The sequence below is a fragment of the Panulirus ornatus genome, chromosome 35 (assembly GCF_036320965.1).
Source record: "Panulirus ornatus isolate Po-2019 chromosome 35, ASM3632096v1, whole genome shotgun sequence".
In the NCBI taxonomy this organism is placed as follows: Eukaryota; Metazoa; Arthropoda; class Malacostraca; order Decapoda; family Palinuridae; genus Panulirus; species Panulirus ornatus.
Genome location: NC_092258.1, coordinates 17,210,098 through 17,235,555, shown reverse-complemented (window position 1 = coordinate 17,235,555; position 25,458 = coordinate 17,210,098). Strand labels below are relative to the sequence as shown.

General features: G+C 40.8%; 1 long non-coding RNA gene across 4 annotated transcripts in view; it reads right to left on the bottom strand.

The window, feature by feature from the left end:
- LOC139760188 (uncharacterized) overlaps positions 1–23,511 on the bottom strand; it is a 164,706-nt gene extending 141,195 nt beyond the window's left edge. For 3 of the 4 annotated variants that reach the window (XR_011715272.1, XR_011715270.1, XR_011715271.1), the window contains exons 1-3: positions 14,566–23,511; positions 14,164–14,215; positions 7,138–7,190 (exon numbers count right to left, since the gene is read on the bottom strand). This is a non-coding gene — a long non-coding RNA (uncharacterized lncRNA). The remainder of the gene's footprint in view (positions 1–7,137; positions 7,191–14,163; positions 14,216–14,565) is intronic. The other variant, XR_011715269.1, reaches the window with a different exon arrangement.
- Positions 23,512–25,458: the final 1,947 nt, after the last annotated feature.

Genomic DNA, 25,458 nt, shown 5'->3' with positions numbered 1-25,458 from the left:
CTTCCTACACGTACACATGCCTTACATCCTCGATAAAAACTTTTCACTGCTTCTAACAACTTTCCTCCCACACCATATATTCTTTTTATATATTCTTTTTATTCTCCCTAAAATTTAATGATACTCTCACAACCCAACTCTCATTTGCCCTCTTTTTCACCTCTTGCACCTTTCTCTTGACCTCCTGTCTCTTTCTTTTATACATCTCCCACTCAATTGCATTTTTTTCCCTGCAAAAATCGTCCAAATGCCTCTCTCTTCTCTTTCACTAATAATCTTACTTCTTCATCCCACCACTCACTACCCTTTCTAGTCAACCCACCTCCCACGCTTCTCATGCCACAAGCATCTTTTGCACAATCCATCACTGATTCCCTAAATACATCCCATTCCTCCCCCACTCCCCTTACTTCCATTGTTCTCACCTTTTTCCATTCTGTACTCAGTCTCTCCTGGTACTTCCTCACACAAGTCTCCTTCCCAAGCTCACTTACTCTCACCACCCTCTTCACCCTAACATTCACTCTTCTTTTCTGAAAACCCATACAAATCTTCACCTTTGCCTCCACAAGATAATGATCAGACATCCCTCCAGTAGCATCTCTCAGCACATTAACATCCAAAAGTCTCTCTTTCGCGCGCCTGTCAATTAACACGTAATCCAATAATGCTCTCTGGCCATCTCTCCTACTTACATATGTATACTTATGTATATCTCGCTTTTAAAACCAGGTATTTCCAATCACAGTCCTTTTTCAGCCCATAAATCTACAAGCTCTTCACCATTTCCATTTACAACACTGAACACCCCTTGTATACCAATTATTCCCTCAACTGCCACATTACTCACCTTTGCATTCAAATCACCCATCACTATAACCCGGTCTCGTGCATCAAAACCACTTACACACTCATTCAGCTGCTCCCAAAACACTTGCCTCTCATGATCTTTCTTCTCATGCCCAGGTGCATATGCACCAATAATTCATACTGTGCCATATTCATTCCCATCGCCACCCCACCACACATAAAATAACAATGCCCTCCCCCCGCATGTGCACGAGGAAGCGCTAGGAAAAGACAACAGAGGCCACATTGGTTCACACTCAGTCTCTAGCTGTCATGTAATAATGCACCGAAACCACAGCTCCCTTTCCCCATCCAGGCCCCACAAAACTTTCCATGGTTTACCCCAGACGCTTCACATGCCTTGGTTCAATCCATTGACAGCACGTCAACCCCAGTATACCACATCGTTCCAATTGACCCTATGACTTGCATGCCTTTCACCCTCCTGCATGTTCAGGCCCCGATCACACAAAATCTTTTTCACTCCATCTTTCCACCTCCAAGTTGGTCTACCACTTCTCCTCGTTCCCTCCACCTCTGACACACATATCCTCTTGGTTAATCTCTCCTCACTCATTCTCTCCATGTGACCAAACCATTTTAAAACACCCTCTTCTGCTCTCTCAACCACACTCTTTTTATTTCCACACATCTCTCTTACCCTATTATTACTTATTCGATCCAACCACCTCACACCTCGTATTGTCCTCAAACATCTCATTTCCAGCACATCCACCCTCCTGCGCACAACTCTATCTATAGCCCATGCCTCGCAACCATATAACATTGTTGGAACCACTATTCCTTAAAACACCCATTTTTGCTTTACGAGATAATGTTCTCGACTGCCACACATTCTTCAAGGCTCCCAGGATTTTCGCCCCCTCCCCCACCCTATGATTCACTTCTGCTTCCATGGTGCCATCCACTGCCAAATCCACTCCCAGACATCTAAAACACTTCACTTCCTCCATTTTTCTCCATTCAAACTTACCTCCCAACTGACTTGTCCCTCAAGCCTACTGTACCTAATAACCTTGCTCTTATTCACATTTACTCTCAGCTTTCTTCTTTAACACACTTTACCAAACTCAGTCACCAGCTTCTGCAGTTTCTCACACGAATCAGCAACCAGCACTGTATCATCAGCGAACAGCTAACTCACTTCCCAAGCTCTCTCATCCACAACAGACTGCATACTTGCCCCTCTTTCCAAAACTCTTTCATTCACCTCCCTAACAACCCAATCCACGAACAAATTAAACAACCATGGAGACATTACACACCCCTGCTGCAAACCTACATTCACTGAGTACCAATCACTTTCCTCTCTTCCTACATATACACATGCCTTACACCATCGATAAAAACTTTTCACTGCTTCTAACAACTTGCCTCCCACACCATATATTCTTAATACCTTCCACAGGGCATCTCTATCAACTCTATCATATGCCTTCTTCAGATCCATAAATGCTACATACAAATACATTTGCTTTATGTATGTGAGAAATACTTAAAATATATCTACATACACAAAATACAGTGGGTACAAATGTTTTTTTTTTTTTATTTTGCTTTGTTGCTGTCTCCCGCGTTAGTGAGGTAGCGCAAGGAAACAGACGAAAGAATGGCCCAACCCACCCACATACACATGTATATACATACACGTCCACACACGCATATATACATACCTATACATCTCAATGTATACATATATATACACATACAGACATATACATATATACACGTACATAATTCATACTGTCTGTCTTTATTCATTCCCATCGCCATTTCACCACACATGGAATAACAACCCCCTCCCCCCTCATGTGTGCGAGGTAGTGCTAGGAAAAGACAATAAAGGCCCCATTCGTTCACACTCAGTCTCTAGCTGTCATGTAATAATGCACCGAAACCAACTTATTTGCTTCAGCATGAAAAAGTCTTCATAATATCATTCTTAATGAAGAAAGCACAATTTATGCACAATGCATTTTATGAAACTTACAACTGTTAATTCACAAACCCAACCATCCACCACCTGAGACGGTGTGTATCGCACCACTGAGTCATCAAAATAATAATTTTGCATAATAGGTCTTGATAATAAACTGGACCAAGACCTTTAAACTGAATGCACAAACAACTCAATATAGTCCTTGGCTGAAGTCTGGATATGAATAAACCCAACCTATGCATATATCTAGATAGGCAGATATAGAATTTATAATTACTTGCTAATACATCATCTGTAACAAGTTACCATCAGATATGTGAATGCTATATTATTCATCTTATATCCCTGGGGATAGGGGATTAAGAATACTTCCCATGTATTCCCTGTGTGTCGTAGAAGGCGACTAAAAGGGGAGGGAGCGGGAGGCTGGAAATCCTCCCCTCTCGTTTTATTTTTTTTTTTAATTTTCCAAAAGAAGGAACAGAGAATTGGGCCAGGTGAGGGTATTCCCTCAAAGGCCCAGTCCTCTGTTCTTAATGCTACCTCGCTAATGCGGGAAATGGCAAATAGTTTAAAAGAAAGAAAGAAAAAGAATTTAATTATTTATTTACTTATCATCCTTTGTCGCTGTCTCCCATGTTAGCGAGGTAGTGCAAGGATGAAAAGAATAGCCTCACCCACCCACATAAAAATGTATATACATACCTATACATTTTGACGTATACGTACATATACATATATACACACATACATATCCATATTTGCTGCCTTTAATCATTCCAATCGCCATCCCACCACACATGAAATAGCATCCCATCCTCCCCCAGCAAGGGAGCACTAGGAAAAGACAACAAAGGCTGCATTCGTTCACACTCAGTCTATAGCTGTCATGTGTAATGCATCAAAACCACAGTTCCCTTTCCACATACAGGCCCAACAAAACTTTCCATGGTTTACCCCAGACATGTCACATGCCCTGGTTCAATCCATTGACAGCATGTCAACCCCAGTATACCACATCGTTCCCATTCACTCTATTCCTTGTACGCGTTTCACCCTCCTGTATGTTCAGGCCCCAATCGCTCAAAATCTTTTTGACTCTATCCTTCCACCTCCAATTTGGTCTCCTACTTCTCCTTCTTCCCCCCACCTCTGACAAATATATCCTCTTTATCAACCTTTCCTCACTCATTCTCTCCCTATGTACAAACCATTTCAATACATCCTCTTCTGCTCTCTCAACCACACTCTTTTCTTTTTACCACATATCTCTCTTACCCTTTCATTACTTACTCGAACAAACCACCTCACATCACATACTGTCTTCACATATTTCATTTACATACATCCCACACTCCTCTGCACAACCCTATCTATTGCCCATGCCTCACAACCATGTATCATTCTTGGCACCTTCAAACATACCCATTTTTGCTCTATGAGATAACGTTCTCCCCTTCCACACATTCATCAATGCTCCCAGAAACTTCGATCTCTCCCCCACCCTATGACTCACCTCCGCTTCCATGGTTCCATCCACTGCTAAATCCACTTCCAGATACCTAAAATACTTCACTTCCTACAGTTTTTCTCCATTCGAGCTAACCTTCCAATCAACTTGTCCCTCAACCCTACTGAGCTTAATAACCTTGCTTTTATTCACATTTACTCTTAACTTCCTCCTTTCATACACTTCAAATTGTCACCAGCTTCTGCAGTTTCTCACCCATATCAGCCACCTGGCACTGTATCATCAGCAAACAACTGACTCACTTCCCATGCCCTCTCATCCACAACTGACTGCATACTTGCCCCTCTCTCCAAAACTCTTGCATTCACGTGTATAACAACCCCATCCATAAACAAATTGAAGAACCAATGAGACATCACGCACTCATGCCATAAAGTGATATTCACTGGAAACCAATCACTTTGCTCTCTTCCTACTTGTACACATGCCTTACATCCTTGGTAAAAAATTTTCACTGCTTCTAGCAACTTACCTCCCACACCATATACTCAAAAAACCCTTCACATAACATCTCTATCCACCCTATCATATGCCTTCTCCAGATCCATAAATCCTACATACAAATCCATCTGTTTTTCTAAGTATTTCTCATACACATTCTTCAAAGCAAACACCTAATCCACAAATCTTCTAACACTTCGCAAACCATGCACTGCTCTTCCCCAATCTGATGATCTGTACATGCCTTTACCTTCTCAATCAATACCCTCCCATATAATTTCCCATGAATACTCAATAAACGTATGCCTCTGTAATTTGAATACTCACCCTTATCCCCTTTGCCTTTGTACAATAGCACTATGCATGCATTCTGCCAATCCTCAGGCACTTCACCATGATTCATACATACAGTGATTATCCTTACCAACCAATCAACTACAAAGTCATCACCCTTTTTTTATAAATTCCACTGAAATACCATCTAACCCAATGCCTTGCTGGCTTCCATCTTCCGTAAAGCTTTCACTATTTCTTCTCTGTTCAACAAACTATTCTCCCTGACCCTCTCACTTCACACACCACCATAACCAAAACACCCTACATCTGCCACTCTATCATCAAAAATATTCAATAAAACTTCAAAATATTTACTACATCTCCTTCTCACTTCATCACTACTTTTTATTACCTCCCCATTTGCCCCCTTCATCTATGTTCCCATTTGTTCTCTTGGCTTACGCACATTATTTGCCTACTTCCAAAACATATTTTATTCTCCCTAAAATTTAAAGTCTCTCTCTCTCACCACAACTCTCATTTGCCCTCTTTTTTACTCACCTCTTGCACCTTTCTCTTGACCTCCTGCCCCTTTCATTTACAGATCTCCCAGTCATTTGCACTAATTCCCTACAAAAATCATTCAATTGCCTTTTTCTTCTCTTTCAAAAACAATCTTACTTCATCCCACCATTCACTACCCTTTTTAATCTGCACACCTCCCACCTTTCTCATGCCACATGTATCTTTTGCACAAGCCATCACTGCTTCCCTAAATACATCCCATTCCTCCTCCACTGCCTTACGTCATGTGCTTTCACCTTTTGCCATTCTGTACTCAATCTCTCCAGGGACTTCCTCACACAAGTCTCATTTCCAAGCTCACTTACTCCACTCTCTTCACCCCAACATTCTCTCTTCTTTTCTGAAAACCTCTATAAATCTACACCTTTGCCTCCAAAAGACAGTGAACAGACATCCCTCCAGCTGCCCCTCTTAGCACATTAGCATCTAAAATTCTCTCTTCTACACAACTAACAATTAACACTTAATCCAATAATGCCCTCTGGTCATCTCTCCTGCTCACACATGTATACTTGCATACATCTCTCTTTTTAAACCAGGTATCCCCAATCACCAGTCCTTTTTCAGCACAGAAATCCACAAGTTCTTCAACATTTCCATTTACAACACTGAACACACCCATGCACACCAATAATACCCTCAACTCCCACATTACTAACCTTTGCATTCAAATCACCCATCACTATAACCTGGTCTCGCACATCAAAGCTGAAAAGACACTCACTCAACTGCTCCCACAACACTTGCCTCTCATGTTCTTTCTCCTCATGACCAGATGCATAGGCACCAATAATCACCCATCTCTCTCCATCCACTTTCAGTTCTACCCATATCAATCTAGAGTTTAATTTCTTACGCAAACTAACTACTCTGATGATGAAAAAGTATACAGACTCATTCGATGTAAAATGTCTGGGATGGGGGATTAAGAATACTTCCCACGTATTCCCTGCGTGTCGTAGAAGGCGACTAAAAGGGGAGGGAGCGGGGGGCTGGAAATCCTCCCCTCTCATTTTTTTTTTAATTTTCCAAAAGAAGGAACAGAGAATTGGGCCAGGTGAGGGTATTCCCTCAAAGGCCCAGTCCTCTGTTCTTAATGCTACCTCGCTAACGCGGGAAATAGCGAATAGTTTACAAGAAAAAGAAAGAATGAGTTTGTAACATTACTAAAAGTGAAATCATCATGGACTACTCATTCAGCAACCATCTAGGCCTGGTAAGCAGCTTTGAACTACAGGCTCAAACCAAAATGCACATTTTTGTTTAGATGAGTCACTCATCTCATGTAAATTTGTCTGAAAAAGTTTAACAAGTTTAGATCTCTAATGTACTGCAAATAGAGCATATACTTTCTAGATATTCAAAATGTACACCCAGAACAAAACCTAAACTGTTTATAGGCAATGTTTCACGACAACTAGGCATAAATTTCTTCAGCATATTTGGACTTCCATTTCAATGAAGTAGTGGTTCACACAAAGGTGTTTGTACTCACCTTATCAAGAATAGCACAACTAGCAATCGCTCTTTCTCCCCGTGAAACAGGCCCTGGAATTACAGATAAAATGTAAGCATGATTTATACTCACTCCCTATATGATACAAGTTTAAAAAATTAAATCAGAAATGAAGATAGCTTCAAATATCGATCAGACGGCATTTCCTATCAAAGTAGGTTCATCATACACATAATACACAATTTTTCCCAACTATTCATGACTACATCACTGATACATTCTAAAATAAATTAAGTTAAAGTCAATTCAAGATAGGAAAACAACACCTTGTAATCAATGTATCTTACCAATGTTGTGTTCTAACAATATAAGAATTTAAGAGAGAGTAATATAAGTATCAACAATATACTACAAACCTGATCAGTTAATTTGATAGAATTCTGCTTTAGTAGCATTACTGCTTTGGTTTGGCTTGAAAAATGTGGAGAAGCTAATGCAATGGTGGATTTTCCTTCAGCAGGTACAAAAAACCCTTGATTTAAAGGACTAATTGGGGAAAGGAGTGTCCATTAATGCCGAAAGTTTGCTAAATCGAATGCAACCAATGATTTTTCTAAACTCCTCTCCCACTGTAAGGTTTAAGTGTGTGGTATGATAGCTGGGCAGTGGGAAATTGGTAGTGTGGGAATGCTTACTGGGGAGTTGGAGCCAGGAGTCAGATTAAGATAAGGATGATGCCACCCCTATCTAGTGAAAGGATACTTCATTATAATAAAGTAAGGAAGGACTACCTGCTTTCATTGCACCTCTTACAATCACTTGATGCCAATTTGAATTGTAAGGATTGCAAAAGTATTCAATAAATAAAGCTATAATTCTGAAATAACAAACACACTGCATACAAACTGACTGCATGATAGCTTGAGGCAGCCTGAGACACAAACAAGGCGAGTCTGTCATACCTAAAAACAAGCACAATAAGAAATGCATATGGTGCCGCATTTGTGGTTCAATTCTTTTTCTTAATTATTATTCATTAATGTATTGCATTATCATTTGTCCGTTAAATCCAAAATCAGTAATATCACTGACCGTTAAATCGAGTTTAATGTATTAGCTTGAACAGTTTGGAGTGCCTGCAATACTGATCCCACCAAAACTTTCATATTAGCAATGAATGCTTTCTCTCAGGCATGTGGTACCAATATGATGCTCTAGCGAAAAACAATCAAAGTCTGCCAGTAAATACACAAAATATATCCATACACACACAATACAGTGGGTACAAATGGTTTGAAAGACTAGTCAGCGGACAATTACCAACTAATTTGTTTCAACAGGAAAAAGGCTTGCTAAAATCATTGTTAGTGAAGAAAGTCCAATTCATGTGCAATGCATTCTATGAATGGCAAACCCTCCCAAACTAGAACACTGACAATTGTTAATTCACAAACCCAACCAACCACCACCTGAAACAGTGTGCATCCCAACACTGAGTCATTATCAAAATAATAATTTTGCATATTTGGGTTTGATGATAAACTGGACCAAGACTTTACCTTTAAAGAGAATACACAAACATCTCTGATATATTCCTTGGCTGAAGTCTGGATATCAATAAACCTAACCTATGCATATATCTAAATTCATTGTTACCGAATTTCTAATTTCTTGCAAATACATCAACTGTAACAAGTTGTCATCAGATATGTGAATGCTATATTATCATTATTGTATTTTACTTAACCGATGTTTCCCGTGTTAGCGAGGTGGAACAAGGAAACAGATGAGGAATGGCCCATCCCACTCACATACACATGTATATATATATAGATATGCAAATATACTTACATGTTGGAATGGATCACAATTTTGCGTGTGATCAAGTATATTCCTATAAGTTCACGAGGAAAATGAAACACGATAAGTTCCCAAGTGCACTTTCGTGTAATAACACATCATCAGGAGAGATACAAGAAAGAAATATAAGTCGGCTGATATACAACAAAGTGACGTAGCTAGGACGCCATTTGGTAAACTTATCATGTTTCATTTTCCCCGTGGACTTAGGAATATACTTACATATACATTTCAACTGCTTGTTGAGCATGTGTACGTGTAGGAAGAGAGGAAAGTGATTGGTTCTCAGTGAATGTAGGTTTGCGGCAGGGGTGTGTGATGTCTCCATGGTTGTTTAATTTGTTTATGGATGGGGTTGTTAGGGCTGTTGGATAGAGGGGCAAGTATGCAGTCTGTTGTGGATGAGAGAGCTTGGGAAGTGAGTCAGTTGTTGTTCGTTGACGATATAGCACTGGTGGCTGATTCATGTGAGAAACTGAAGCTAGTGACTGAGTTTGGTAAAGTGTGTGAAAGAAGAAAGTTGAGAGTAAATGTGAATAAGAGCAAGGTTATTAGGTACAGTAGGGTTGAGGGTCAAGTCAATTGGGAGGTAAGTCTGAATGGAGAAAAATTGGAAGTGGTGTTTTAGATACCTGGGAGTGGACTTGGCAGCAGATGTAACCATGGAAGCGGAAGTGAATCATAGGGTGGGGGAGGGGGCGAAAATTCTGGGAGCCTTTAAGAATGTGTGGAAGTTGAGAACATTATCTCCGAAAGCAAAAATGGGTATGTTTGAAGGAACAGAGGTTCCAACAATGTTGTATGGTTGCGAGGCGTGGGCTATGGATAGAGTTGTGCGCAGGAGGGTGGATGTGCTGGAAATGAGATGTTTGAGGACAATATGTGGTGTGAGGTGGTTTGATCGAGTGAGTAATAATAGGGTAAGCGAGATGTGTGGTAATAAAAAGGGTGTGGTTGAGAGAGCAGAAGAGGGTGTTTTGAAATGGTCTGGTCACATGGAGAGAATGAGTGAGGAAAGATTGACAAAGAGGATATATGTGTCAGAGGGGGAGGGAACAAAGAGAAGTGGGAGACCAAATTGGAGGAGGAAAGATGGAGTGAAAAAGATTTTGAGTGATCGGGGCCTGAACATGCAGAAGGGTGAAAGGCGTGCAAGGAATAGAGTGAATTGGAACAATGTGGTATACCGGGGTCAACGTGCTGTTAATGGATTGAACCAGGGCATGTGAAGCGTCTGGGGTAAACCATGGAAAGTTCTGTGGGCCTGGATGTGGAAAGGGAGCTGTGGTTTCGGGGCATTATTACATGACAGCTAGAGACTGAGTGTGAACGAATGGGGCCTTTGTTGTCTTTTCCTAGTGCTACCTCGCACACATGAGGGGGGAGGGGGATGTTATTTCAAGTGTGGCGAGGTGGCAATGGGAATGAATAAAGGCAGACAGTATGAATTATGTACATGGGTATATACGTATATGTCAGTGTGTGTATATATATATGTATACGTTGAGATGTATAGGTATGTATATTTGCATGTGTGGACGTGTATGTATGTACATGTGTATGTGGGTGGGTTGGGCCATTCTTTCGTCTGTTTCCTTGCGCTACCTCGCTAACGCGGGAGACAGCGACAAAGCAAAATAAATAAATAAATAATACATTTCAACGTATACATACATATACATACACACACATACATATATACATATGTACATATCCATACTTGCTACCTTCATCCATTCCCATCACTATCCTGCCACACACGAAATAGTACCCCTTCATCTCCCTCCAGTACTGAAGCACCAGGAACAGACAAAAAAAAGGACTCATTCATTCACACTCAGTCTCTAGCTGTCATCTGTAATGCACCAATACCCCACAGCTTCCTTTCCACATCCAGGCCCCCACAGACCTTTCCATGGTATACTCCAAACACTTCACATTCCTTGGTTCAACCCATTGACAGCACAGCGACCATGGCATACCACATCGTTCCAATTCACTCTATTCCTTGCAGGCCTTACACCTTCCTCTATGTTCAGGCCCCGATCGCTCAAAATCTTTTTAGTTCCATCCTTCCACCTCAAATTTGGTCTCCTGCTTCTTCTTCCCTCTACCTCTAACACATATATCCTCTTTATCAATCTTTCTTGACTCATTTCCCCCATGTCCAAACCATTTCAACCCACCCTCTTCTGCTCTCTCAAACACAATCTTATTACCACATATCTCTCTTACCTTTCTTACCCTTTCATTACTTACTCAAACAAACCACCTCACACCACATACTATCCTCATACATTTCATTTCCATCACATACATCCTCCTCCACTCAACCCTATCTATAGCTCATGTCTCACAACCATATAACATTGTTGGAACCACTATTCCTTCAAACATACCCATTGTTGCTCTCTGAAATAATGTTCATGCCTTCAACACATTCTTCAGTGCTCCCAAAACCTTAGCTCCCTCCCCAACCCTGTGACTCGCTTCCGCTTCCATGGTTCCATCTGCTGCCAAATCTACTCCCAGATATCTAGAACTTCCTCCAGTTTTTCTCCATTCACACTAAACTCTCAAATTAACTTGTCCCTCAACCCTACTGAACCTAATAACGTTGCTTTTATTCACATTTACTCTCAACTTTCTTCTTTCACACAGTACCAAACTCAGTTACCAACTTCTGCAGTTTCTTGCCTGAATCAGCCATCAGCGCTGTATCATCAGCGAACAACAACTGACTCACTTCCCAAGCCCTCTCATCCACAACAGACTGCATACTTGCCCCTCTCTCCAAAACTCTTACTATGACCTCCCTAACCACACAATCCATAAACAATTTAAACAACCATGGAGACATCATGCACCCCTGCCACAAACTGACATTCACTGGGAACCAATCACTTTCCTCTCTTCCTACTTGAACACATGCCTTACATCCTTGGTAAAAACTTTTCACTGCTTTTAGCTACTTACTTCCCACACCATATATTCTGAAATCCTTCCACAAAGCATCTCTATCAACTCTATCATATGCCTTTTCCATATCCAGAAATGCTACATTCAAATCCATCTGTTTTTCTAAGTATTTCTCACAAACATTTTTCAGAGCAAACACCTGATCCACACATCCTCTACCACTTCAGAAACCATGCTGCTCTTCCCCAATCTGATGCTCTGTACTTGCCTTTACCTTCTCAAGTAATACCCTCCCATATAATTTCCTAGGAATACAAGAAACTTATGCCTCTGAAATTTGATCACTCAGCCTTTATCCCCTTTGCCTTTGTACAATGGCACTATGCATGCATTCCGCCAATCCTCAGGCACTTCACCATGATCCATACATACAGTGAATATCCATACCAACCAATCGAAAACACAGTCACCCCCTTTTTTTGATAAATTCCACAGCAATACCATCTAAACCCATCGCCTTGCAAGTTTTCATCTTAGGAAAAGGTTTCACTACCTCTTCTCTGTTTACCAAACCATTCTCCCTTACCCTCTCACTTCGCACACCACCACAACCAAAACACTCTATATCTGACACTCTATCATCAAACACATTCAACAAACCTTAAAAATACCTACTCCATCTCTTCTCCTCATCACTACTTGTTACTACCTCCCCATTCGCCTCCTTCACTGATGTTCCCATTTGGTCTCTTACCTTACACACGTTATTTACCTCCTTCCAAAACATCTTTTTATTCTCCCTGAAATTTAATGACACTCACTCACCACAACTCTCATTTGCCCTCTTTTTCACCTCTTGCACCTTTCTCTTGACCTCCTGCCACTTTCTTTTATACATCTCCCAGTCATTTGTACTACTTCCCTGCCAAAATTGCCCAATCACCTTTATCTTCTCTTTCAATAATAATCTTACTTCTTCATCCCACCACTCACTACCCTTTCTAATATGCCCACCTAACACCTTTCTCATGCCACATGCATCTTTTGCACAAGCCATCACTGCTTCCCTAAATACATCCCCAATCCCCTTACATCATTTGCTCTCACCTTTTGCCACTCTCCTAACCTCTCCTGGTACTTCCTCCTACAAGTCTCCTTTCCAAGCTCACTTACTCTCACCACTCTCTTCTTCCCAACATTCTCTCTTCTTTTCTGAACACCTCTATAAATCATCACTTTTGTCTCAACTAGATAGTGATCATACATCCCTCCAGCTGCCCCTTTCAGCACATTAATATCCAAAAGTCTCTCCTTTACACGCCTTACAATTAACATGTAATCCAGTTATGCTCTCTGGCCATCTCTCCTACTCATATATGTATACTTATATACATCTCTCTTTTTAAACCAGGCATTCCCAATCACCAGTCCTTTTTTTGCACACACATCTACAAGCTCTTCACCACTTCCAATTACAACACTGAATACTCTATGGAAACCAATTATACCCTCAACTGCCACATTACTCACCTTCGCATTCAAATCACCCTTCACTATAAACTGGTCTCGTGCATCAAAGCTACTAACACACTCACTCAGCTGCTCCCAAAACACTTGCCTCTCATGACCTTTCTTCTCAAGACCAGGTGCATAGGCACCAATAATCACTCATCTCTCTCCATCCACTTGCAGTTTTACCTATATCAAACTAGTTTAGTTTCTCACACTCTATCACGTACTCCCACAACTCCTGCTTCGGGAGTGCTAATCCTTCCTTTGCTCTTAGACATTCCCAGACCACTCTTTACCTTTACCCTTGAGCTTCGTTTCACTCATAGGCAAAACATCCAGGTTCCTTTCCCCAAGCATACTACCTCTCTCTCCTTTTTCTCATCTTGGTTACAGCCACACACATTTAGACACCTCAATCTAAGCCTTCAAGGAGCATGAGCACTACGTGCATGATTCTTTCTTCTGTTTCCCCTTTTACAAATCTAAATACAAGGGGAGATGTTCTTGCCCCCCCGATCCCGCCCCCTTTAGTTGCCTTATATGACACGCAGGGAATACAAGGAAAGTATTCTTTCTCCCCTATCCCCGGGATATCAATCAAGCTTAGTCTCAATGTTCATACTGGAAATTCCCCTAAACTAATAACCAAGCTGTCTATAATAACAGGTTCATAAAAATCAAAAATAAATTAAAACAGCATGTTTGGAGAATTCTGAATAATGTACCCTCAGTTTAATGGAATTGGTGATTCACTCAAAATGAGTCTGTACTCACCTCATTTGGGCATTACACCTTGAAGTAGCTCTTTCTTTTTGTGAAACAGGCCCTGAAAATATGTGAGCATGATTTTTACTTATTCCTAAAAGGATAAATTCTTATATAAGACTCTGTCTTCAGGTATTGATCAGCCGGCAATGCCTATCAAAGTAGGTTCTCCACAATATAAAATCCATTATATTTTCTTTATTATCTATAACTGTTGAACTGATAAATTCTAAATAAACTGTGATTGAAGTCAAGCTAAAGTAACGGCACCCTTCAATCAACATATACCGCCCATGTTGCATTTCAACAGTATTAGAATCTAGAAGAATAAAATGCCTGACAGCAATATAGTGAAGACTTGTTCAGTAAGTTCTATTAACGGCATTTAGCTGCAGTAGCATCACTACTTGCCTTGGCTCAATTTTGAGTAGATGCAATGCTGATCTCATATCCCTAAGTTTCTCAAGTATGGAATGGTGGCCTTCTGACTGCCAAGGAATACCAGTGTACAAGTAATCTTGAGAACAAAGATTCAATCCTGAAAATACACGGATATTCAAATACTACACAATAAGTAGAAAGTTTTAAACATATGAGGGACAGCATGTTGTCAATGAGCTGAACCATGGTACTTAAACAAAAAAGTCATAGGAAACATTGGAAAGGTCTACGAGGCTTGGCTGTCGATAGGAGGGAGAGTTGGCTCATTTGGGTGAGAGTGAATGTGAAAAAATGAGTCTGTTCAACTACTCTTAGTATTACCTCACTGGCATGAAAGGCAAAAAAAGAAAAGTTTCAAATATTAGTCAGCGTAGCACACAATTACCATCTAATTTGATTTACAAACATATTCTCAACAAACTTATCTCTGTAAATTGAGCATCCCCTTCCCAATAAATCTATGCAAAAGGCACTCTACAAGTATTCTGCCATTCTTCAAGCATCTTACTATGAGCCACATATGCACTGAAAATCCTAAATAGCCAGTCAACAATCATTCACTTTTTCAAGAAGTTCAACAGCAATTCCATCCACTTAAGCCATCCTTCATCTAATGCAAGGTTTTCACCATTTCTTTTCTCCAAAGTACTTGCCATGACTCTCACTACACATACCTTTACTTCCTAAGCTCTCCTCACTTGACATCTTATCATCAAACATATTCAACAATCTTTACTTCCTAAGCACTCCACACTTATCATCAAACATATTCAACAATCTTCATAATAGAGAAACCTCTATTAATGTTAAGGATTTCTGTTCAATGGACACACAAAAAATACTAATTTAAAGTAAACTCTAGTTTGATATGGGTAAAACTGAAAGTGGATGGAGAAGATGGGTGATTATTGGTGTCTATGCACCTTGTCATGAGAAGAAAGATCATGAGAGGCAAGTGTTTTGGAAGCAGCTGAGTGAGAGTGTTGGCAGCTTTGATGAACGAGACCAGCTTATAGTGAACGGTGATTTGAATGTAAAGGTGAGTAATGTGGCATTTGAGGGTATAATTGGTGTACATGGGGTGTTCAGTGTTGTATATGGAAATGGTGAAGAGCTTGTGGATGTGTGTGCTGAAGGACTGGTGATTGAGAACACCTGGTTTAAAGAGAGAAATATACATAGGTATACGTATGTGAGTAGGAGGGATGGCCAGAGAGTGTTATTAGATTACGTATTAATTGATAGGCATGTGAAAGAGAGACTTTTGGTTGTTAATGTGCTGAGAGGCAGCAGGAGGGATGTCTGATCACTATCTTGTGGAGGTGAAGGTGAAGATTTGTAGAGGTTTTCAGAAAAGAAGAGAGAATGTTGGGGAGAAGAGAGTAGTGAGAGTAAGTGAGCTTGGAAAGGAGACATGTGGGAGGAAGTAGCAGGAGAGATTGAGAGCAGAATGGCAAAAGGTGAGAGCGAATGATGTAAGGGGAGTGGGGGAGGAATGGAATATATTTAGGGAAGCAGTGATGGCTTGCAAAAATGATGCATGTGGCATGAGAAAGGTGGGAGGTGGGCACAGTAGAAAGGGTAGTGAGTGGCAGAATGAAGAAGTAAGGTTGTTAGTGAAAGAGAAGGGAGAGGTGTTTGGACAATTTTTGCAGGGAAGTAGTGCAAATGACTGGAAGATGTATAAAAGAGGCAGAAGGTCAAGAGAAAAAAGGTGCAACAGGTGATAAAGAGGGCAAATGAGAGTTGGGGTGAGAGCGTATCATTAAATTGTAAGGAGAATAAAAAGATGTTTTGGAAGAAGGTAAATAACATGCGCAAGACAAGAGAACATATGGGAATATCGGTGAAGGGGGATAATGGGGAGATAATAACAAGTGGTAATTGAAGTGAAGAGATGGAGTGAGTATTTTAAAGGTTTGCTGAATGTGTTTGATGACAGAGAGGCAGGTATTGGGTGTTTTGGTCGGGGTGGTGCATGAAGTGAAAGGGTAAGGAAGAATGGTTTATCAAACAGATTAGAAGAAGTGAAAGTTTTGCAGATGAAAGCCAGCAAGGCGGTGAATTTATACGTGGAATTCATTAAAAAAAGGGGGTGACTTGTGTTGCTGATTGGGTGGAAAGGATATTCAATGTATGTATGGATCATGGTGAAGTGCGTGAGGATTGGCGGAATGCATGCATAGTGCCATTGTACAAAAGCAAAGGGAATAAAGGTGAGTGTTCAAATTACTGAGGTAGTCTGTTGAGTATTCCTGGGAAATTATAATTATATGGAAGAGTATTGATTGAGAAGGTAAAGGCATGTACAGAGCATCAAATTAGGGAAGAGCAGTGTGGTTTAAGAAGTGGTAGAAGATGTGTGGTTAAGGTGTTTGCTTTGAAGAATGTATGTGAGAAATACTTAGAAAAACAAATGGATCTGTATGTAGCATTTATGGATATGGAGAAGGCATATGATAGGGTTGATAGAGATGTTTTGCGGAAGGTTTTGAGTATATGGTGTGGGACGTAAGTTGCTAAAAACAGTGAAAAGTTTTTACCAAGGATGTAAGGCATGTGTACAAGTAGGAAGAGAGGAAAGTGACTGGTTCCCAGCAAATGTTGGTTTGCGGCAGGGGTGTGTGATGTCTCCATGGTTGTTTAATTTGTTTATGGATGGGGTGGTTAGAGAAGTGAATGCAAGAGTTTTGGAGAGAGGGGTAAGTATGCAGTCTGTTGTGGATGAGAGAGCTTGGGGAGTGAGTCAGTTGTTGTGCACTAATGATACAGCACTGGTGGCTGATTCGGGTGAGACACTGCATTAGTTGGTGACTGAGTTTGGTAAAGTATGTGAAAGAAGAAAGTTGAGAGCAAATGTGAATAAGAGCAAGGTTATCAAGCTCAGCAGGGTTGAGGGACAAGTTAATTTCTGAGGTAAGTTTGAATGGAGAAAAACTGGAGGAAGTGGATGGAACCATGGAAGCGGAAGTGAGTCACAGCATGGGGGAGGAGGCAAAGGTTCTGGGAGCATTGAAGAATGTGTGGAAGGTGAGAACATTATCTCCGAGAGCAAAAATGTGTTTGTTTGAAGGAACACTGTTTCCAACAATGTTATAAGGTTGCGAGGCATGGGAGGTGGGTAAATGTGTTGCAAATTAAATGTTTGAGGACAATATGTGGTGTAAGGTGGTTTGATCAAGTAAGCAATGAAAGGGTAAGAGAGATGTGTGGTAATAAAAAGTGTGTGGTTGAGAGAGCAGATGAGAGTAAGTTGAAATTGTTTGGACACACGAAGAGAATGAGTGAGGAAAGATTGACAAAGAGGATATGTGTCAGAGGTACTTGGAAGAAGGAGAAGCAGGAGACCAAATTGGAAGTGGAAGGACGGAGTGAAACAGATTTTGAGTGAAAGGGGCCTGAATATACAGGAGGGTAAAAGGCATGCGAGGAATAGAGTGAATTGGAATAATGCGGTACACTGTGGTTGACATGCTGTTAATGGATTGAACCAGGACATGTGAAGTGTCTGGGGTAAACCATGGAAAGGTCTGTGGGGTGTGGATGTGGAAAGGGAGCTGTGGTTTCAGTGCATTACGCATGACAGCTAGAGACTGAGTGTGAGCGAATGTAGCCTTTTTTGTCTTTTCCTGGTGCTACCTCACTGGGGTGGGTGGGTAGTGGGGGTCTGTTTGGGGGGGGGTTGATGCTATTTCAATTTCATGTGTGGTGGGGTGGCGACAGATATGGATGAAGGCAGTAAGTATGAATATGTACATGTGTATGTAGGTATATGTCTGTGTATGTATATGTACGTATACGGTGAAATGTTTATGTATGTTTAAGTACATATATGTTTATGAGGGTGGGTTGGGCCATTCCTCAGCTGTTTCCTTGCACTAACTTGGGAGACAGCGATAAAGTATAATAGATAATAATAATACTTTGCTGCAGACGACAAAAAATTTTTCTTTAATAATTTCATTTGCTTTAACATGGGAGACGGTGATAAAGTATATTTTTTATCATTATTATTTTGCTTTGTCACTGTCTCCTGCATTAGCGGGGAAGCGCAAGGAAACAGACGAAAGAATGGCCCAACCCACCCACATACACATGTATATACATACACATCCACACACGCAAATATACATACCTATACATCTCAACGTATACATATATATACACACACAGACATATACATATATACACATGTACATAATTCATACTGTCTGCCTCTATTCATTCCCATCGCCACCCTGCCACATATGAAATAACAACCCCCTCCCCCTTCATATGCGCGAGGTAGCTCTAGGAAGACAACAAAGGCTTCATTCATTCACACTCAGTCTCTAGTTGTCATGTAATAATGCACTGAAACCACACCTCCCTTTCCACATCCAGGCCCCACACAACTTTCCATGGTTTACCCCAGACGCTTCACATGCCCTGGTTCAATCCATTGACAGCATGTCCACCCCGGTATACCACATCATTCCAATTCACTCTATTCCTTGCAAGTCTTTCAACCTCCTGCATGTTTAGGTCCCAATCACTCAAAATCTTTTTCACTCCATCTTTCCACCTCCAATTTGGTCTACCACTTCTCGTTCCCTCCACCTCTGACACATATATCCTCTTGGTCAATCTTTCCTCACTCATTCTCTCCATGTGACCAAACCATTTCAAAACACCCTCTTCTGCTCTCTCAACCACACTCTTTTCATTACCACACATCTCTCTTACCCTTACATTACTTACTCGATCAAACCACCTCACACCACATATTGTCCTCAAACATCTCATTTCCAGCATATCCACCCTCCTCTGTACAACTCTATCCAGAGCCCATGCCTCGCAACCATATAACGTTGTTGGAACCACTATTCCTTCAAACATACCCAATTTTTGCTTTCCGAGATAATGTTCTCAACTTCCACACATTCTTCAAGGCTCCCAAAATTTTTGCCCCCTCCCCAACCCTATGATTCACTTCTGCTTCCATGGTTCCATCCGCTGCCAAATCCACTCACAGATATCTAAAACACTTCACTTTCTCCAGTTTTTCTCCATTCAAACTTACCTCCCAATAGACTTGACCCTCAACCCTACTGTACCTAATAACCTTGCTCTTGTTCACATTTACTCTCCACTTTCTTCTTTCACACACTTTACCAGCTTCTACAGTTTCTCATCAGCCACCAGCACTGTATCATCCAGCGAACAACAACTGACTCACTTCCCAAGCTCTCTCATCCACAACATACTGCATACTTGCCCCTCTATCCAACAACCCCATCCATAAACAAATGAAACAACCATGGAGACATCACACACCCCTGCCGCAAACCTACATTCACTGAGAACCAATCACTTTTTCTCTCTTCCTACACGTACACATGCCTTACATCCTCGATAAAAGCTTTTCACTGCTTCTAACAACTTGCTTTCCACACCATATATTCTTAATACCTTCCAAAGAGCATCTTTATCAACTCTATCATATGCCTTCTCCAGATCCATAAATGCTACATACAAATCCATTTGCTTTTCTAAGTATTTCTCACATACATTCTTCAAAGCAAACACCTGATCCACACATCCTCTACCACTGCTGAAACCACACTGCTCTTCCCCAATCTGATGCTCTGTACATGCCTTCATCCTCTCAATCAATACCCTCCCATAGAATTTCCCAGGAAATACTCAACAAACTTATACCTCTGTAATATGAGCACTCACCTTTGCCTTTGTACAATGGCGCTATGCAAGCATTCCGCCAATCCTCAGGCACCTCACCATGAGTCATACATACATTAAATAACCTTACCAACCAGTCAACAATACATTCAACCCCTTTTTTAATAAATTCCACTGCAATGCCATCCAAACCTGCTGCCTTGCCGGCTTTCATCTTCCGCAAAGCTTTTACTACCTCTTCTCTGTTTACCAAATCATTTTCCCTAACCCTCTCACTTTGCACACCACCTCGACCAAAACACCTTATATCTGCCACTCTATCATCAAACACATTCAACAAACCTTCAAAAACTCACTCCATCATCTCCTCACATCACCACTACTTGTTATCACCTCCCCATTAGCCCCCTTCACTGAGGTTCCCATTTGTTCCCTTGTCTTACGCACTTTATTTACCTCCTTCCTTAATGATGATGATAATCACCTTGATAATATTTTGCTGCAGACGACAAAAATTTTTTCTTTAATCATTTCATTTGTTCTAAAAGTCATACTGTGTCTAATACACTTAAGGATAAGGTCCTGAACAACTAAAGCCCTATTAGCCTAAATTTCAACTATCATCATGCAGTCCTCAATAATTCATCTTTTACAACAGAGTTAACACTGGACTGTTGATGTAACAGAGACCATGCAATGCTCTAGCCACTGCAAAAGATGATCTAATAAATCATCTTCCACACTAGTACCTGATGAACAAAGCTTCTCGCATCCTCATCAGCATTTGAAGAACAGTGCTCTTCAATTCCCCACCAGTACCTGAGGAACACAGCCCCTCGCCAGTACCCAGGAAACACGGCTCCCATCACTCCCTGAAGAACACTCACTCACTCTCTCACCAGTATTTGAGGAACAAGGCTTGTCACCTCCCCCATCAGTATCCACAAAACGATGCTCCTCTCTTCCCCTGAATGTACCTGAAGTATAAGGCTCTTCACCTCACCGACCAGTATTTGAGAAACAGGGCTCTTTGCTTTCCCCAGCAGTAGCTGAATGACAAAGCTCATCACTTCCCCTACCAGGACATGGGGAACGAGGCTTCTCTCCTCCCAAGACAGTCACATGGATATACTCCTCAATCATTTAAAATGAAACTTTTTAACATCGAGGGGGATAAAAAGGACCAGCCAGTCCATCACAGATGCAATGAAGATTTCCCACACAAGAAATAACCCACTAGATGAAGAACACTTGACGAAGGTGTAGGTGCATTGTCAAAGTGCATCAACTTTGATTAACTACACAGCAAGTTCCAACAGATTTGTGAATGCTGATTAAATCCAGAGCTATATTTACATTAACAACAACACTGTCTTATCAATAAAATAATAGAATAACTATCTGCAAAACAATTACTGTTACCCATGAAAGCTATTCTCAGGAACTTACAACAATGAGAATTGACAATCAGAAATGCATCTTCATAGGCACCATGTTAAAACAACTCCTTATGAGTTTTTTTTTTTTGCTTACTGGACATTCATCAAGAACACATCCTTTTCATTATAACAATCTTTCTGTACTTAATCAATTTCTTTCCCTCACCTCATCACTTTCTGTTACCACTTTCCCATTTGCCCTTTTCACCAATGTTCCCATTTGTTTTCCTCACACAATTAACTTCCTTACCATACATTTTCTTCTTGAAGTGCTGATACTCACCCACCCCAACTCTCATTTGTCCCTGCTTTATTCTTCAACCCCTGCAACTTCCTCTCAACTTTCTGTACATGACCTCTTGTACATCCCCATAACACTTGCACTCTTTCCCTGCAAATATAGCCCATACACTTCTATACTCTTTCATCAGCAACTTAACTTCCTTATACCACACCCACTATCCTTTCTCACCTGTCCACACACAAGCAATGCTTCTCTACATGCCTTCCAGTCTTCAACCACTACCATAGCTTCATTTGCTTATCTATCTATATCACTAATCTCACTTCTCTTAGGGAACACCTTCAAGGGGTGGCCAAAAGAAGTCTCCATAACTGTTGAACTCCAGTGCTGCTTCTTAGCCCTTAGTTCCTCACCCTTAATAGGCTACTTAGCATGGTGTTTTCAGAGGCTCCTACCTAATGTTCCTACCAACAACTTCCACCTAATGTTCTAACAAACCACTACTTCCTAATACACTTACTGCTTCCATCTATTGCTCATACTATTTTGCCAAAAGACAGGGCTTATACAAGTCACTAACAGCAGGAAAATCGGGATTGGATGAGGAAGGAAGAAAGGAAAAGAGTCCACATGTGGATGAGGCAGGAAGAAAAGACAGTTACCTGTCTCAAAGGAATGCAACCTGGCAACAAATTAAACCAAGACTTACTCTCCCAATACCCAGCTCGGAAGTAACAATAACATACCTTCCTGGTTGGTGGATGCCTGCCACTGTATTTCACTTACAGTCATCTTTTACTATTATACACCTGCACATAAGCAATGCCTCCCTAAATACCTCTAATTCCATAGTCACTCACCCAGCTTTATTTACTCTAACCTTTTACTTAATCTTCCTTGGTATCTCTTCACACAAGCCTTTTTTCCAAGCTTCCTCAATTTCAACACCATCCTCCCAAACAATTAATTTTGTCTTACCCTAAAGGCTCTTCAATCCTTCACCCTTGCCTCTACTAAGTAATGATCCGACATCTAATTAGCTGCCCGTCGCGGCACATTCAACAAAAAAGACTCTCCTCTGCACACTTTATCACTACTTACATAATCCAAAAAAGCCCACATTCTATCACTCCTACTACTCACCTCTTCTTAAACCAAGTATTCCTAATCACCAGTCCTTTTTCACCACAATTCTAAAAGCTGTCAATTTTCATTCATATCACTGGGTACCATATGCCCCGAATTATACCCTTAACTACAATATCATCCTCTCACATTTGAATTATCCATCATTAGAACTAGTTTTTTGACTCAAAGTTGCTGACACATCACTCGGTTCCTTCCAAAACAATCACCTCTCTTCCTTACTCCTCGTTTCCAAGTTCACCAGCTCTCATCCTTACACTATCCCCTGGCTTTACCCCTAATATACTCACAAAACATTCTTCCCTTTCTCATTTAGCTTTACTTCATTAAGCTAAAACAATGGGGTTTCTCCTTCAAACAAAACATACCTTATATCTCCCATGCTAATTCAACTGTGTCAAGGATTTGACTTACCTTAACAAGTTACCAGAATCTTGATACAGGTCTCATCCAATTCACAACCTACATGCATCCAATGTCAAATGCTGCAAATTAGGCAAATTTATTTTCCTGATATCTAAAGTACTAATGCATTGTAAGTAATAACCAATGTTTTCTTACATCTATGTACATCAGAAACAATCATGACTTTCTCATTCATAGTTCTTTAATTATGAATGATCTAGTCCTCTGAAAGAGGAGATTTGATACAAAAAAATCAATTTGCTCATTCAAGATAGCTCTTGCTCTTGTTGGATTAAATTCCACCCAAGGCCCTAACAATATATGAACTCACAAGAATTCCTCCCTTCAACCTTGGTAAGCATATTGGGTTGGCTTGATGCATGTTCACCAAGAATTAATGACCATTCAGTGACCACCCACACAGTATGATGCACAACCCATCTGACCCTCAGGCCCAAACAGCAGCTCACCTTTCAATCTTGCTGCTTGCTGGCAACTGCCTCAGGATTGTCACAGCCACAACTCATAACTTTTTTTTTCAAAAATGGAATGGAAGTGGGAGGATCCTCAAAGATCTACACCTTTATTAAAGAAATTCCTTTTCCTTTGTCAAAACCCATATCTCTCACCTTCAGACAAGATGGAAGAAGGATAAGAAGAAAACCTAACCACCAAAGAAAGGGCTTACCTTTAGACACTCTGGCCTGTATAAATAGCACCTGAAGGCAGCTAACCCAAAGCCACTGCCAGATGAAAAGGGATAATAAGGAAGTTCAAGGAATGCCAAGCTCCCTCTTATCTATCTCAATTGGTAAATTTACCAGAAAAACTCAAGTGGAAGTCAGCTTTCTTGTAGACCAACCAGAATGACCAAAAAGTACCAGCAATTTGATCTATCTGTATAAGCTCCTTGCTGATAAAATCAAAGGACCTGGCAAAAAGCCCTGCTGCTTGCTGGTAAGAAAACAAAGGAATTGGCAAAAGAAAGGTTCTACATACGTTTCAGTAAAATAAGCCATTCACAGGAACCTAATTGAATATGAAAGCCAAAGTTGTCAAAACAGCCCACCTTTGGGTTGCCAGTGGCCACACAGTAATCAATTGACACAGCAGCTTGCCAAGTATTGCATGGTCAAACTAGTGGTGAGAGTATACAAGCAGTCTGCTCTCTAGAGCAAAACCCAAAGTAATACCTGTAGAAGAGGGAAAGTAAACCAACATTGCAGCATTGGGCAAGAGGGTCAAATCTGGAAGTTAGGCTGGGGCAGTTCATAAGTCGGGCCACTTTCGACTCTGTTGTATCACCAGATGCGAGAGCAGTACTCCATACGAGGATGAATCAATCCTTTGTATAAACGGGGCAACTGTTCAGAAAAAGGAAGTTTTGACATCTAAACAGGATACCCAGTTTCTTAGGACGCAGACTTAGCTATTCCTGTAATGTCATGTGAAGTACTGGTTCTCTGAGTTCCTCTTGCATGGATCCATTCCACACAAGGAGAGCAGCCACATGTTAGAACTCTTGCATGGACTCATGCCACACCTGATGGGGAGCCAGGTGTTAGAACTCTTGCATGGACTCATTCCACACCTAGTGAGGAGACAGATGTTAAAACTCTTTCATGGACCCATTCTACAACTGGTGAGGAGCTAGATGTTGGTATTTTTTTGTTATCCTGTAACCGAAATAATCCCTGGGAGAAAGCTCTATTCTACATACCAATCGCCCCAAGATGAAATGAACACCTAGACCAGCCAATCTTCTTCAACTGGGACACCACCATGAAAAACTATCATTCTCTAAGAACTAAAATTAGTACCTATTTGAATCATCAGTACTTATGAAAGACCAAGATACCTATGGATTTGATCTGAGTAAGATATGATCATTACACAGGATAAAGAAAGAGTACTGTGCACTAAAAGACTACTAAACCTTGTTAAAATTCC